We start from the raw sequence: 18286 nt of genomic DNA, 5'->3' as shown, positions 1-18286 counted from the left end.
ATAGTACCTACCTATGAACCTATATATTAGGGCCAATAGTGTAGTACCTACCTATGAACCTATATATTAGGGCCGATAGTGTAGTACCTACCTATGAACCTATATATTAGGGCCAATAGCCTGGTACCTACCTATGAACTTATATATTAGGGCCAATAGCCTGGTACCTACCTATGAACCTATATATTAGGGCCGATAGCATAGTACCTACCTATGAACCTATATATTAGGGCTGATAGCCTGGTACCTACCTATGAACCTATATATTGGGGCCTTTAGCTTGGTACCTACCTATGAACCTATATATTAGGGCCGATAGCCTGGTACCTACCTATGAACCTATATATTAGGGCCGATAGCCTGGTACCTACCTATGAACCTATATATTGGGGATGATAGCCTGGTACCTACCTATGAACCTATATATTAGGGCCGATAGCCTGGTACCTACCTATGAACCTATATATTAGGGCCGATAGCCTGGTACCTACCTATTAACCTATATATTAGGGCTGATAGCATAGTACTTACCTATGAACCTATATATTAGGGCCAGTAGCGTAGTACCTACCTATGAACCTATATATTAGGGCCGATAGTGTAGTACCTACCTATGAACCTATATATTAGGGCCAATAGCCTGGTACCTACCTATGAACCTATATATTAGGGCCAATAGCCTTGTACCTACCTATGAACCTATATATTAGGGCCGATATCATAGTACCTACCTATGGACCTATATATTAGGGCCAATAGTGTAGTACCTACCTATGAACCTATATATTAAAGCCGATAGAGTAGTACCTACCTATGCACCTATATATTAGGGCCGATAGTGTAGTACCTACCTATGAACCTATATATTAGGGCCGATAGCCTAGTACCTACCTATGAACCTATATATTAGGGCTGGTAGCATAGTACCTACCTATTAATCTATTATATTAGGGCCGGTAGCCTGGTACCTACCTATGAAACTATATATTGGGGCCAATAGCCTGGTACCTACCTATGAACCTATATATTAGGGCCGATAGCCTGGTACCTACCTATGAACCTATATATTAGGGCCGATAGCCTGGTACCTACCTATGAACCTATATATTAGGGCCGATAGCATAGTACCTACCTATGAACCTATATATTAGGGCCAACAGCATAGTACCTACCTATGAACCTATATATTAGGGCCGATAGTGTAGTACCTACCTATGAACCTAATATATTAGTGCCGATAGCCTGGTACCTACCTATGAACCTATATATTAGGGCTGATAGCCTGGTACCTACCTATGAACCTATATATTAGGGCCGATAGCATAGTACCTACCTATGAACCTATATATTAGGGCCGATAGCCTGGTACCTACCTATGAACCTATATATTGGGGCCTTTAGTCTGGTACCTACCTATGAACCTATATATTAGGGCTGATAGCCTGGTACCTACCTATGAACTTATATATTAGGGCCAATAGCCTGGTACCTACCTATGAACCTATATATTGGGGCCGATAGCCTGGTACCTACCTATGAACCTATATATTAGGGCCGATAGCCTGGTACCTACCTATGAACCTATATATTAGGGCCGATAGCCTGGTACCTACCTATCAACCTATATATTAGGGCCAATAGCATAGTACCTACCTATGAACCTATATATTAGGGCCAATAGTGTAGTACCTACCTATGAACCTACATATTAGGGCCGATAGTGTAGTACCTACCTATGAACCTATATATTAGGGCCAATAGCCTGGTACCTACCTATGAACCTATATATTAGGGCCAATAGCCTGGTACCTACCTATGAACCTATATATTAGGGCCGATAGCATAGTACCTACCTATGAACCTATATATTAGGGCCGATAGCCTGGTACCTACCTATGAACCTATATATTAGGGCCTTTAGCCTGGTACCTACCTATGAACCTATATATTAGGGCCAATAGCCTGGTACCTACCTATGAACCTATATATTAGGGCCGATAGCCTGGTACCTACCTATGAACCTATATATATATATTAGGGCCGATAGCCTGGTACCTACCTATGAACCTATATATTAGGGCCGATAGCCTGGTACCTACCTATGAACCTATATATTAGGGCCGATAGCGTAGTACCTACCTATGAACCTATATATTAGGGCCAGTTGCGTAGTACCTACCTATGAACCTATATATTAGGGCCAATAGCCTGGTACCTACCTATGAACCTATATATTAGGGCCAATAGCCTGGTACCTACCTATGAACCTATATATTAGGGCCGATAGCGTAGTACCTACCTATGAGCCTATATTAAGTTGCTTAACATTAGTGCACTTTAGAAGTCCCATAATTGTAAGAGATGAAAGCCCTAAGTTCGTTTTTATAGTTCACCTCTGTGGTTTGTAATAAATCATTTTTCAGATTTTACCAAGTTGTGTTTTATATTTGAACATGTTTACTGAGAGAATTTCAGCTGCTGTTGGTAGGAGGTTGCATTATCATATTACTTCCTTTTGGCTTTGTGTAGTCTTCTTTTCTTCCTGGTTTCAAATATAGATTTTTTTTGTCCACTTGGTGCTTCATTCTATCTATTCTTTGTTTTTTTTCTTCTTTCACTCTTTCTTCATTCTTTTTATTTCTTTGTTAATATCTTTCATTATTTATTTTCATATTTTCCCTTGAGTTAAGCATTATTTTTATTTATTTATGTGTTTATTTATTTATTTTAAGCTTTTGTTAATAGGATCATTCCCATTAGGCTTATGATGTGGTACTGGATGCAAGGCTGAGATGGTTCTCTCTTAAACTAGTAGAAATTTGTCTGGGGCACAGGAGAAATTCCCCTACTCTGAAAGAGAGAGTGATTCCTTGTTGATATTACCAGGATTCCCCTGAATCATACACATCAACATATGGTTCCATTGTTTCAAAAGTTAATGTGTATAAATTAAAGTCCTAATACTGTGAAACTGAAAGATAACTTGTTTTGAATGAAAAGAAGTTGGATGCTAAGACTTTGAAATGGCAGAAGGATGTTCCTGATCCACAAGCCATCACTTCATATTCCTTCTGGATCTTTAACAACATCTGGAGGCTGATGGGGCTAAGAGAAACTATTCTGCCAGTGGATTTTTGAAGCTGGGACCGGTCTAAATCGCCTTTTGCTGTAATTTTTGCCGTTACTGAAAAACCTTCATCTCTTATATTTCAGGAATGTGGAGTGTGGTTTATTTTCATTTGTTGGGTAACAGTGCTCTACTAGATAAATAACTTTTTTAGGAATGTCACATTTTCTTTGATAGTACTTTGGATTATGACTTATGTTTGATGAAATTTTATTCTTTTCATATTGTAAGTCCCTGGAAGGATTTTTCTTTTTAGGCTTTCAATGCATATTATTGAAAACTGATGCAAAAATGTTTCAGTACTGAAACATTGACTAAATTAGATATTCCCCATGCTCTTGACTCTTAGTATGCTAACGTGCATAACCTTTGCACTCTTAATTCAGTCCCGCCAATGGGAGTCTTTTGAATTTTTCCTCTAACTTCCAATCAGTATAAGTTATTACCTTACAGATCAAACAAATGTTCATATCTCTAGTGCTGTAAGTGATGCTAGAAAACTGTAATGGTAAACGACGGAGCACAAAGTAATCTTTATAGTGGTTGCATTCATATGGTTATAGGTCTTAAATTTAAAAGCCACAATAAATACAGTAATTATTAATTTTGTAATGCTATTTAAACAGCTTATGGTATTTCACTAATCATTCATGCAACATTCATACTGCAACTAGTATTTTTGTACAGCTGTGAACTTTTGTATGAGGTTAAGCAGTTTTGTCTCTGTCAGATGATTGTTGAGGTATTTACAGGAATATGAAAATTACTATAATACTAATAAATACAATACAAATAGTATTCAACATATCTTTAGCTGCAGTAGCTAGAAGTCAAATATCAATACAGTTGTGTTTTCACTGTGTAAACTTTAAGATGAAATATTCTAATACCTTGTATGTAGAATGGTTTTGGAAATATTAATGCAAATATTAACAAGCAATATTTGACACCCAGCAACATCTATAGAATGTAACTGCAGAAATGCCTGGAGGTGTCACTAGGCTGTAATTAGTTAAAATGTGAATAGGTGTGGGTCATTTTAGGGTCCTTCTGTAAAATATTTTTCATGCTGAACAACATTTAGTGATGGATTATCCAGACAGACTTTGTACTTGGTGTAGGAAACAATGTCATTTTTCCAGGGAATGTGAGACTTAATGTATTAAGTGTAGGGATGCAGGTCTGTTCTGGCTGGATTGCTCTCTTCAAAGGCCATATGAGGAGGAACAGGTGCCTGAGGGGTAAATGAGACTCTGACACCTAGGGTTGTTTCACTAAAATACCATCTTGATTCATTTTCTGCCTTGGTGTCTACAGAGCAAGTTAGTTCTGTTGTAACTTCTGATGGTGGGGATGCATGATGGAAACATGCCAAGTTTAGTACAGCTACAGACAAGTCTGATGAAGGTGTTTTCTTGATAGGGGATGCAAGGAAGCTGAGGCAGAGGAATATAAGTATAATAAACAGCAGGAATGACTGTGGTTAAGATTTGCAAAATAAAGACAACTGTTGCTTGTTGACAAGTTGACGGTTTAGGGATGTGATATATTTGGTAAGATTTTGTCCTTAAATTCTAATATGCAAATGCAAAATAAAAACAACTGTTGCTTGTTGACAAGTTGATGGTTTAGGGATGTGATATATTTGGCTGTAGGATATTTGTTTTTCATGTCAGGACCAGGACATGTTATGACAAGTTGAAGGTGGGTACAGATTATTTTCATTTGGTTTTGATGAATGTTCTCATATTTTTATTTGAGTTATTAATGCTGCTGTTGAGCTTGTGGCCTGGAGGGTTGAGATAGATGGTAATCTGTTAATCATGTTAGGCTTTTCCTTTTTAATGGGGTTGAATATATGTACCTCAGTGGAAGGTACTTTCTGTTTAGCCACGAGTGAGATGTTAGGTCAGCATGTTTAAAACCAGCTGGGAGGCCATATGCTGTGTAGGAGTGACTTTAATTGCCCCTTGTATTCTACTCTATTGATGAAAAAGAATAAATATGTACAGTCTCTTTTGGAATTGATGGATTGTATGAGTTTACATCTGGTTGCTGATGTGGGGATGATGTATTGTAAGGGATATTGGCTATTGAAATTGAATTTTGCTTGCCCTCGTAGAGTTTAGGTCTAGCTAGTTTGTACTGTTTACCTGTTTTTAAGATCATCTAGCATTATTGGAGGATGTCTATTTAAATGTTTGCTCAGACAGAATCAAGAGTGGCATTTTCAAGATTCCTAGTTGTAGTTTTTTTTCCGGATCAGTACAAGAACTATTTATATAGGCTATGGAATGATTAGTTGTGGGTACATGATTTTTGTGTTTGGTGCATTGCATTTATGGATAAATTAAAAAATTAACTTTGATTAATTTTTATAGCAGCATTCTTTAGATTACTCTTTGTGTAAGTGGAGAGCTTTCTACAGTTTATCTTCTAAACTGGAAGTGAGTAACTTGGTGGTAGGACAGCCGGGAGCTAAGCAGTTGTTGGAGGTAGATGTATGTGCCTTCATAAAGAATGTAAATTACAAAGATATAATAGGAAATATAATGTATGTCTGCTATAGCTAGCTTATATACACTTTTGGGAAAAGTTATGGAAGATTGTTAAGGTAATTTGTTGGTTGGCGATCAGTTACATATTTTGGGTATTCATATTTTACCCTTTTGAAGTTTGATTCCGCTTTGCCTGCCTGTCATAAGGAGTCTATACCAGGACTCAATGGGCCTTACTATGGTTTCTACGTTTTTTGGATCTCCATCAGATTTTATCACTATTACAGCTGTTGATGAATAGATAAGGTGATGTTTATCGGGAGAAGTTATATAAATGGCACACTGAGTTTCTGTAGAAGGCTAATGACATGCTTTATATCATTGGAGGCTAATTATTTGTCGCTATGGATTATACAATTTTTGGCTCAGACTGTGTTGTATAGATCATAACTGTTGGTGCTAGCTATATTGATGACATTCCTAGATTAAGGATATGTAAGGGCAAGTTTTATATGTTACTGTGAGTCTGTAAGATGAGAGATTATTTTGGGGACAACATGAGAGGGATTGTTTGCTGAATATTGACTTGGAAAAGCCTTTGATCAAGTTTTTCTTATCCCAGTTTGAGATGCTTTATTCATTTTCCACATTGATTTATGATATGTTAATTTTATTATGGAATATTTTTAGTGTTCTCATCGTGATTGGCTTGATGGTGAAAGTCTCTCCGTTTAGGAGAGTGATAAAACATATATTTGCTTGTTATATTCATTTACTGCTTGTTCATACATAGAATATATTGCTTGCCTGCTGATGGAGTTTAAATTCTGATATTGTTGTAACAGTTATTTTGATGAATGCGGATGACTGTTAAGAATATCTCTGATATTCAGCTGTTGGTGGATGAGTGTAGTGGCGGAGTTGCATTTACTATTGGAGTTGAAATGTGGTTTTGGCATGTTTATTGTGTTGGATAAATTGTGATTTCCTTAGTTTCTGTACAGTTCTTGGGTTTTTCTTTTGTATGTTAGCAAAGGGTGAAGAATTAATACAAAGTTGTGAAGTCTATGCAGAGATGGGATTTTTGGCATTTAGTTCCTATGTCTGAAAAAATGTTTCTGATAAAAGGGAAAATCTTTTATTGAGTTTGGTTGTTTATGTTGTAGAGTTTTTATGGCATGATGGTTTTAACAAGGTAATTTTGAATACTATTCTGTGGGCCTTTATTTGAATGGCCTTAAGAGAAGTTTACTAGTTGGGCATTTGGGTATATTGTCACTCATTTTTTTAAGTTCTTTGTGGATTGTTTTTTTTCATGTATCACTGGAAGGTGATAATTCATAGATAATTCATTTGGGTATTTTGTTGCATTGGTGTATTGCTTTGTTTTTGATAAATAGAAGTCTGGGAAAAAAGACTGAGAACTGCTGTGATATGAAGCATTTGTCTAAAAAAAGATTTGCAACTGAAAGATCAGATGGGAGGATTATGTCTTGCTATGAATGTTTGGTATGTCTGAGTGATGCACAACTTCTATTTTGAACAAAATTGGGAATTATATGAACATTCTATCCAACAAGATATTAAAAGACGAATGGCCAGGGTATTACCTGGTTTTAAGCTGCCTGACTTCTCATTGAAACTGACCCATAAAAAGTTATTCCAATTAAAGCTAATATAGACAATAAAGGGCTTACAGAAAAATACACTGTGCTTTTGAGCATTGTATGGGGGGGGGGTGAAGAAACCTTACAGAATTTTTTATTGAGTGCCTTAAGGAGGTCTGAAAACATTGCTTTCCTGTCTTACATCTTCTCTTTAGTGTTTTAGTTTGAATATTGTTAATAAAACCAAAAGGAGCAACTAGGCTGATGCAGAGTCAAAAATGTAGATGAAAAGGCAAAATCCTCAGGTTAAAATCCAACTTTAAATGAAGAGTCACAAGTGTAAATGAAAAGGCAAAATCCTCAGGTTAAAATCCAACTTTAATTCCACTGCAGGTCAGATAAGCGCTTTCACTCATTCATTTGAGCTTCATCAGATCATGTAACAAAGACCTTCAAGTACATAGGCTACATTTATACAGTTAAAACATCTCCTATTGGTCTATCAAAAGCTGCTTCTTGTTTACGTATTCATGAGTCAATCTAAGCTTAAAAATATATGCACATATAAACATGCTGAAATGTATAAAATGACAAAGTAGATATAAAAAATACATATAAAAACTCTCCATGAACACTCAAGATGCTCTAATAAATATGTATATATAAAAATATATATGTCAAAAGAAATATATTTCAAGGGGTAAAAACATATATATTTCATCATTTATTATAAAATCTACAAACATTCCTCCGTTTGTTTAACATAGGTTTAATAGAGGCTCTCTCATTGAGACCTAAACCCCTATCTGCTCTCAATCTAACTATCCACATACTCTCCTTGCTCTCAGTATGGTTCCTGATGTCACCTCCTCGTATACTGGGTTTAATGTTCTCAAGAGCTCTAAATAAAAAATAATGTTCAGGACCTGCTTGGGCTACGTGCTTAGCTAAGGCATTGTGAGGTGAAGCCTTCCTAATGTGGTAAAGATGTTCTCTTATCCTGTCTTTAAATCGACGATTGGTTTTGCCAACATAAAATGCATCACATATTTGGCACACTGCCAAATAAACTATATGAGTAGTATCACAGGTAGCTACAGCACGTATGCTGAAGTTAGTGTTCATATCAGGATGTTCAAAAAATGGGCTGGGGTCAAGAGAATTACAATAATTACAGTGTCCACATGGTTTTGTGTGTTCAAGAAGCATTGACCGTTCATCCCTTTTTGAATAGCATAGCATTCTCCTTAAATTCAATTTATTCCTATATAAAAAAGAGGGTTTAGTCCCCACAAGTTTACCAATGGTGTCATCAGTGCAGAGAATAGGCCAGTGTTTCGTAATAATATTCTTGATTGCTGGACAATCAGTACTATATGGTAAAGAAACCCTTACATGAGTTGATCTATCATCTCTACCATTGTCTATTGTAATGGATCCACCAGTAATAACTGGTCCAAAATAAGGGGCTGCTCTGTTCAGTCTAAGTTTATTGACATCCGAGAGGTTGGACTCAATCTCTTGTGAGCTATAGCCCCATTCTTCTAGTCTTATCTTGAGGTCACTCACTTCCGTTAGGAAGCCTTCTTCAGTGGCATTTAGCCTAGAGGTTCTCATCCACTGGCCTCTAATGATATTTTTAAAAATATGCTGTGGGTGCATACTATCACGCTGTAATAGAGTATTGAAATAGCAAGGTTTCCTATAGACACCTGTATTGATCAAACCACATGCTAATTTTTCTATATACAAGTCAAGAAATTCTATCTTCTCTCTAGAGTGATTCATACTGAAGGTTAAATAGCCAGTGAGGTTGTTCAATGTAGTATGGAACACAAACAAATCATCAACACTGCCTCTCCATAAAACAAAAACATCATCCACGAAACGTCTATAAAAAGTTAGATATTGTTTAAACATTTCTAAATTAAAGAGACTCTCAAATTCCCAAAATGCCAAAAACATGTTTGCATAGCTGTTGGCACAAGGTGTGCCCATGGCTACGCCACCTCGCTGTTGGTAGAACTTGTTGTCATAGGTGAAAAGATTGTTATTCAAAATGAGTTCAAGGAAATGTACAATGAGGTCTACTTTAACTGATGTATATTAAGCTATGTAAGAGTAGATACTCAGTGATATAAATCAGGCCTATGTTATTTGGTAACACAGTAAACAAGGACTTGATATCAAGCGTTACAAAAATCAAGTTATCAGCGTCACAAATGCCACCTAAACAGTCATACAAATCTGTTAAAACTGTTTGGAATCTTTCAGTACAACTTTGTTCTTATTCAATATAGGTCGCAAATGTTTCTCAACATAGACAGAAAGGTTTTCAGTGATCCAACCCTGACCAGACACTATGGGTCTCATTGGTGGGTCAATGGAGTCTTTGTGAATTTTAGGTAACCCATGTATTGTTGGTACAAGTGGATTCTTAACAAAGAGATAGTCAAACAATTCTTGATCCAAGATATCACCTTTCAACATATCTAATAACATATTGTTTACGTGACTAATAGTGGCTTGCACTATTTGTTCATTAACTTGTAAATAGAAATCATCTTCCAAGAGTTTAATCATAGCATCATGATATTTGCTAGTGTCCATCACTACTATCCAACCACCTTTATCAGCTGGTTTGATGGTTATGGACTGTAATGACTGGAGTTTAAGTAAGCTAGTCTGCTCCCCTCTAGTCAAATTACCATTCTTCCTATATTTCTTTAGAGAAAATATTCATACAAATCATCCTCAGTTAGTTTCAAATATGCCTCAACTAACGGATGATTAGGTGGGACAAAGTTGCTAAGCTTCTTAAACTTTGGTGGTCTAGTAACGTTATTGTCTGTCAATTCACTATCAGTTTTATCATGAAATAGCAGTTTAAGCATAAGGTTTCGACAGAAAAGTCTCATGTCTACTATAGTGTCCGTAAAGTTACTGTGTGCACTTGGTATAAAGTTTAGGCCTTTACTTAATAATTTCTCATCACATTCAGTCAACAAATATCCTGAGATGTTATGTACCATAGAATCTGCTGGTATCAAAATTTCAGCTGTATCTAATTTACTTTGTTCTTCCACATCTTCTTTATTGTCTGATGTGGTACATACTCTTCTGATAATTTGCGTTTCTGTCTCCCCCTGCTCATTGAGCGTCCCCTTGTTATATTCTTGTCCTTTCGGACTGGGAGGGGAAAAGGGAGCTCACTTACTACTCCTGTAGTGATGGTGGTATGTACTTTGTGAGGTAACTTAGAGCTCACTATGCCATCATCTACTGACAACCTCTTATTGATCGGTCCCTTCACAACATGTACTGCTGGATATAAGTTAGTTCTATCTGCAATATTATTCCCAGTAATAGGCTGACTAACTTCTTTAGTATTTGTATTAATAGAGCTAGATCCACTCTCACTATGTAAAATAGTAATTACATCATCAGTATCATTGGAAGTAGTAGTGTTATTAATGTTAGCTATATTTTGTACCCTATTACTAGGCGATACATTGTTATGTACAGAGTTAGTAATATCCACAGCTTCACAAGCATTATTGACAACATTAACATTTTCAGAACCAGTACTAGGTTCGGAACTCAGTTGTCTAACACTAGTAGAATCATTGGGTTTAATGGTAGCACTATAATGTCCATGTTTAGGCCAAACGAAGAATTGTCCTAAATTAAAATCTCTATGATCTCTAATTATTTTGCTTCTTTTCTGTTGGAGAAGTTTCCGCTCTAAGGCTGATATTCCATCCAACAGGCTTTCAAATAGTGGTTCTATTACAGTACTTGGGAAACAAGAAAAAATTCTCTTCTGTTGTTTCTTAATGTTATTAGTGAGTGTTTCCTCTTCAGAGGCAAAAAAGTCAATAAGTAACTCCATGTACTGTTTGCTTACCTCCAAGTTCAGGCACTGCCACCTTGAAAGCAACTCTGGATAATGTTCCCCCTGATTGGGCATATTTAATATACGTAATCCTCTTGGTACAATTTTTGTGTCCAAACAGTAATGAAAATGCAAACGCTGTGTTTGCAAGCGTTTCAAATGTGCAAAGTCTTTCTCTAGACCGTCTAACAGGCGTTGTAGCTCATCCAAATCGGGTGTCGCCGTATCCGCGTCATCAAAGCGCTCCAAAGCGCCGAATTGCCAGGAAGTAACTGTTGAACAGGCAAGATTCTGTTCAAACCTCTTCTGTAGATGAGCGACTGAGCCCAGGTCTACACCTCGGGGCTCATAGTCTAGCTCAATATCTACAGTTTCACTCTGACTCTGCATAATAGGAAAAAAATAGTGCAAAGGCACAGTAACAAATAGAATAGCCAAATATGGCTGTATGCAGGGTAAAAATATATAAGCAAAAGTTGTGCGCTAAGCAAACGCTATTCCCTGGTAGTAGACTGCTCCAAAATCAGCGAGAAAAAATGAAGTTAATAAAACAGGAACAAACCACTCGCTGACAAACAGGATAAACGCCCAGTGCTCCAGATAAACTTGAATAATGTTAATAAAACCAAAAGGAGCAACTAGGCTGATGCAGAGTCACAAATGTAGATGAAAAGGCAAAATCCTCAGGTTAAAATCCAACTTTAAATGAAGAGTCACAAGTGTAAATGAAAAGACAAAATCCTCAGGTTAAAATCCAACTTTAATTCCACTGCAGGTCAGATAAGCGCTTTCACTCATTCATTTGAGCTTCATCAGATCATGTAACAAAGACCTTCAAGTACATAGGCTACATTTATACAGTTAAAACATCTCCTATTGGCCTATCAAAAGCTGCTTCTTGTTTACGTATTCATGAGTCAATCTAAGCTTAAAAATATATGCACATATAAACATGCTGAAATGTATAAAATGACAAAGTAGATATAAAAAATACATATAAAAAACTCTCCATGAACACTCAAGATGCTCTAATAAATATGTATATATAAAAATATATATGTCAAAAGAAATATATTTCAAGGGGTAAAAACATATATATTTCATCATTTATTATAAAATCTACAAACATTCCTCCGATTGTTTAACATAGGTTTAATAGAGGCTCTCTCATTGAGACCTAAACCCCTATCTGCTCTCAATCTAACTATCCACATACTCTCCTTGCTCTCAGTATGGTTCCTGATGTCACCTCCTCGTATACTGGGTTTAATGTTCTCAAGAGCTCTAAATAAAAAATAATGTTCAGGACCTGCTTGGGCTACGTGCTTAGCTAAGGCATTGTGAGGTGAAGCCTTCCTAATGTGGTAAAGATGTTCTCTTATCCTGTCTTTAAATCGACAATTGGTTTTGCCAACATAAAATGCATCACATATTTGGCACACTGCCAAATAAACTATATGAGTAGTATCACAGGTAGCTACAGCACGTATGCTGAAGTTAGTGTGCATGTCAGGATGTTCAAAAAATTGGCTGGGGTCAAGAGAATTACAATAATTACAGCGTCCACATGGTGTAACAGTTATTTTGATGAATGCGGATGACTGTTAAGAATATCTCTGATATTCAGCTGTTGGTGGATGAGTGTAGTGGCGGAGTTGCATTTACTATTGGAGTTGAAATGTGGTTTTGGCATGTTTATTGTGTTGGATAAATTGTGATTTCCTTAGTTTCTGTACAGTTCTTGGGTTTTTCTTTTGTATGTTAGCAAAGGGTGAAGAATTAATACAAAGTTGTGAAGTCTATGCAGAGATGGGATTTTTGGCATTTAGTTCCTATGTCTGAAAAAATGTTTCTGATAAAAGGGAAAATCTTTTATTGAGTTTGGTTGTTTATGTTGTAGAGTTTTTTATGGCATGATGTGATCCTGTGAGTGCAACCTTCTGTGTTTATAATTTTGCACTAGACTCTTAATTTTCATACTTGGGGAAAGACAAAATAAAAACAGCTGTGGATAGTCCCAACCTTGAGAAATGGAAGATAAAGCTAAGCTTTGTCTGATTACATCTTGTCCAAAAATGGATGCAGTCCTATTCATGTACTAAGGAAGTTGTTACGGATGTATGATCCTCAGGGAAGGAAAGGTTTAACTGGACATCATCTCATTATCTTTGAGACAGTGATAAACTGACCCTGTGAGACAGTGATAACACTGACCCTGTGAAACAGTGATAACATTGACCCTGTGAGACAGCGATAACCCTGTGAAACAGTGATAACAGTGACCCTGTGAGACAGCGATAACACTGACCCTGTGAGACAGCGATAACACTGACCCTGTGAGACAGTGATAACACTGACTTCTCCTTACTATGAGGCCTAATAGAAGCAATCAAAACCCATTGAATAACAAGGTTCTCAAAAGTGACCCTTGTGCAACTCTGATAGTAAAAATGTTGCACACCTCTCCACCTCTAAATGCAAGAAATCTGGACAAAGTCAAAAACAATGTGGGGAACAAAGGTCCCAAAATGAAAGACAGGTTTTAAATATTGCTCTTATAAACTAGAAAGTTAATAGAACAAAGGTTTTCTGTTAGCATATATTTTCTTAAGTCATGATTGCTGAAACTCAGCATACCTGTCATTGCTTAATGACTTCAACCCTCAATGATTTACCTGAATTCCGTACTTTTTTTTGAAGAACAGACCAAAAATATTAGCAAAAATCTGGATATTTTGCAAAAAATCTGGACAGTGGTATGAAATGTTGAGCAAAGACGAATTAACCCTTGAGATAATCATCTGCTATTCTTCCCACTGGGAGAGGAAAACCAGTCAATAACAACTATTATGAGTCTAAAATAAGATTTAGATGTTTTAGGAGGATTTTATGACTCACAGTGTCAGATGCTACAGAGAGATCAAAGAAGACCAGTACTGAGTGATTAGTGCCACTGACCATTGACCATTAGGGGGTCATTTATAACCTCTCAAGGGTGTTGTATTTGGTATGTCATGTCTGAAATTCAGACAGCAAAGGATCAACAACCCCATACTGAATAACCTTACCAATTCAAGGTACATTTGAGATGAATTGGTAAATGCTAAGAGCACTTGACCTAAGGCATACATTGTCAGAACTGGGAGTCTTCAAATCTTTATTAAGGTATAAAGATCATTTTCATCTCCAAGTTCCTTTTCTTTCTGGGGTGCAGTAGCACATGGAGACCTTTCAAGAAAAAAAATAACTACAGTCCATTTCTGTACTGGCAAAATGTGCCTTAGTAATGGAATGAAATAGTACAGTAACTTACTCAAAGCAATATAACATATCTCATGCTAAAACAGAATGAATTTAACCATAGCTGTCCTAGTTGACTGCACAACAAATATTTCAGAACCTCACACATGGATTTTCTTATTCCAGATCTGTGCATGCAGATAACTTTCATCCTACTTCAGTAAAAACTCATATCCCTCCATAACAAGGGCACTGATATCCATAATAAATATTTCCCTTATCACCACCACCAAACATATAAAGGTAAACTAACTGTTATGTTACAGTTTTTATTCATTTAAAAAAGGCCATTACATGGAATACAGTTTGCATCTGCCATGGACAGCATGCCACCATACCCTACCCTGCCTCAGGCACAGCCATGCAGCAGATCCACACAGAGTTAAGGAACAAGTCTTCTTCCACCAGTTCTGCCATGCTTGTGATTCAGGATTCTGTAGGCTAGTTATATCTGCTCATCACAAAGACCTTACTTCATTTAGACATAGTGCCTCCATGACCCACCACTGCGATGGCACAATCATAAATCCATAATGTCTCACCAAACTGGTCCACACAGAAAAGGATCTGGTACACTGATGATGCTATCCTTGTAACCTACATCTCTACCTCTGTTGACCACAAGCCACACATGCCCGGGCTATGTGAACTGCTACAAATCGATGTGTTTTTAGCAACTTATGCAAATGATGATAGCTATGACCCCCCCCACTCTAACTCCTAGGTGGAATAAGTACAATACTTTGACACACAGTGTGACTCAAATATGCACTGACAGACATAGCCTGTGCAGAACAGTGGATGCATCATATTGTTCTGTGTGACTCAACCATGCACTACCTGATATAGCCTGTACAAAACAGTGCATGCATCATAATGTTCTCGGTGACATTATCATGGTCTAACCAACATAGCCTGAACAGAACAGTGCATACATTGTATTGTTCTGTGTGACACCATCATGCACTACCCAACATAGCCTGTACAGAAGAGTGCATACATTGTATTGATCTGTGTGACTCGACCATGCAGTGACCAGCATAGCCTGTACCAAACAATGCATGCATTGTATTATTCTGGATGACACCATCATGCTCTGATCAATATAGCCTGTACAGAACAGTGCATGCATCATATTGTTCTGGGTAACATCATCATGGTCTGACCAACATAGTCTGAACAGAACAGTGCATACATTGTATTGTTCTGTGTGACACCATCATGCACTACCAAACATAGCCTGTACAGAAGAGTGCATACATTGTATTGTTCTGTGTGACTCGACCATGCACTGACCAACATAGACAATGCATCGTGTTGTTGTGGGGGACACCATCATGCTCTGGCCAACAATGGCCTGTACAGAACAGTGCATGTATTGTATTGTTCTGTGTGACTCGACTGTGCACTGACCAACATAGCCTGTACAGAACAGTGCATGTATTGTATTGTCCTGGGTGACACCATCATGCTCTGACCAACAAGGACTCCACAGAACAGTGCATACATTGTAATGTTCTGTGTGACTTGACCATGCACTGACCAACATTGCTGGTACAGAACAGTGCATGCATTGTATTGTTCTGTGTGACACAACCATGCATTGATCAACATAGCCTGTATATAGTGCATACACTGTATTGTTCTGTCTGACACCATCATGCACTGACCAACATAGCCTGTACAGAGCAGTGCATGCATCATATTGTTCTTGGTGACACCATCATTCTCTGACCAACACAGCCTGTACAGAACAGTGCATACATTGTATTGTTTTGTGTGAAACCATCATGCACTGACCAACATAGCCTGTACAGAACAGTGCATGCATCATATTGTCCTGGGTGACACAACCATGCACTAAACAACATAGCCTGTACAGAACCATGCATACATTGTATTCTTCTGTGTGATTCAACCATGCACTACCCAACATAGCCTGTACAGAACAGTGTATGCATTGTATAGTTCTGGGTGACACCATCATGCTCTGGCCAACATGACCTGTACAGAACAGTGCATGTATTGTATTGTTCTGTGTGACTTGATTATGCATTGACGAATGTAGGGTGTACAGTATAGTGCATAAATTGTATTGCTCTGTGTAACTCAACCATGCACTGACCAACATAACCTGCACATAACAGTGCATACATTGTATTGTTTTGTGTAAGACCATCATGCTCTGACCAACATAGCCTGTCCAAAATAGTACATACGTTGTATTGTTTTGTATGACTCGACCATGCACTACAAAACATAGTCTGTACAGAACAGTGCATGCATCGCATTGTCCTGGGTGACTTCACCATGCCCTGACCAACATAGCCTGTACAGAATAGTGCATACATTGTATTCTTCTGTGTGATTCAACCATGCACTACCCAACATAACCTGTACAGAACAGTGCATGCATTTTATTGCTCTGAGTGACACCATCATGCTCTGACCAACATAGCCTGGACAAAACAGTGCATGCATCATATTATTTTGTGTAACACCACCATGTACTGACCAACATAGCCTGTTCAGAACAGTGCATGCATTCTATTGTTCTGTGTGAATCCACCATGAACTGAGTAACATAGCCTGTACAGAGCAGTGCATGCATCACATTGTTCTGTGTGACACCACAATGCACTGACCAATGTAGCCTATACAGAACAGTCCATACATTGTATTTTCTGTGTAATTCAGCCATCCACTACCCAACATAGCCAGTATTGAACAGTGCGTGCATCATATTTTTCTATGTGATTCAACCATGCATTAACCAACATAACCTGTACAGAACAGTACATGCATTGTATTGTTCTGGGTAACACCATCATGCTCTGACCAACATAGCCTGTACAAAACAGTACATACATTGCATTTATTGTTATGTGCGACTCAACCATGCACTGACCAACATAGCCTTTACAGAACAGTGCATGTATTGTATTGTTCTATTTCACTTGATCATGCACTGGCCAATGTAGCCTGTACAGTACAGTGCATAAATCATATTTTCTGTGTGAGACCACCATGCATTGACCAACATAGTTGGTACAGAATAGCGCATGCAGTGCATTGTACTGTGTGACTTGACCATGCACTACCCATCATAGCCTGTACAGAACAGTGCATGCATTGCTTTGATCTGGGTGACACCATCATGCTCTGACCACCATAGCCTGGACAAGACAGTGCATGCATAATATTGTTTTTTGTGACTCAACCATGCACTGACCAACATAGCCTGCGCAGAACAGTGCATGTATCGTATTGTTCTGAGTGACTCAACCATGCACTGACCTATGTAGCCTGTACAGAACAGTGCATGCATCATATTTTTCTGTGTGACACCACTATGCACTGGCCAGTATAGCCTGTACAGAACAGTGCATGCCTTGCATTGTTCTGTGTGACTCCACCATGCACTGACCAGCATAGCCTGTACAGAACAGTTCATGCATCATATTCTTCTGTGTGATTCAACCATGCACTACCCGACATAGCAAGTACAGAGCAATGCATGCATCAATTTGTTTTGTGTGACTCAACCATGCACTGACCAATGCAGCCTGTACAGAACAGTGCATTTATTGTATTGTTCTGTGTGGCTCGACCATGCTCTGTCCAACATGGGTCTGTATTATGTCAGTGAAATGGCATTACTGTGAATTCCATTTCATCGACACATATAGACTGAAATCGGAAAAGTGCAAAAGCTCAGGTCAGTGATTTCTTTCCCAGGGAAAGAAATTGCTTGTCCTGAGCAGTGACATTGCCCATTTTCTCAATGTAGTGCTATCTCAGAGTTGGTATATTTAGTTAGGAGGGGATGTGGGGGCACAGCCCCCCACATAGGGGGTGT

This window comes from Protopterus annectens, chromosome 6.part0, assembly GCF_019279795.1.
Source record: "Protopterus annectens isolate FY-2018-M chromosome 6.part0, PAN1.0, whole genome shotgun sequence".
In the NCBI taxonomy this organism is placed as follows: Eukaryota; Metazoa; Chordata; order Ceratodontiformes; family Protopteridae; genus Protopterus; species Protopterus annectens.
This window is presented reverse-complemented; position numbering follows the sequence as displayed.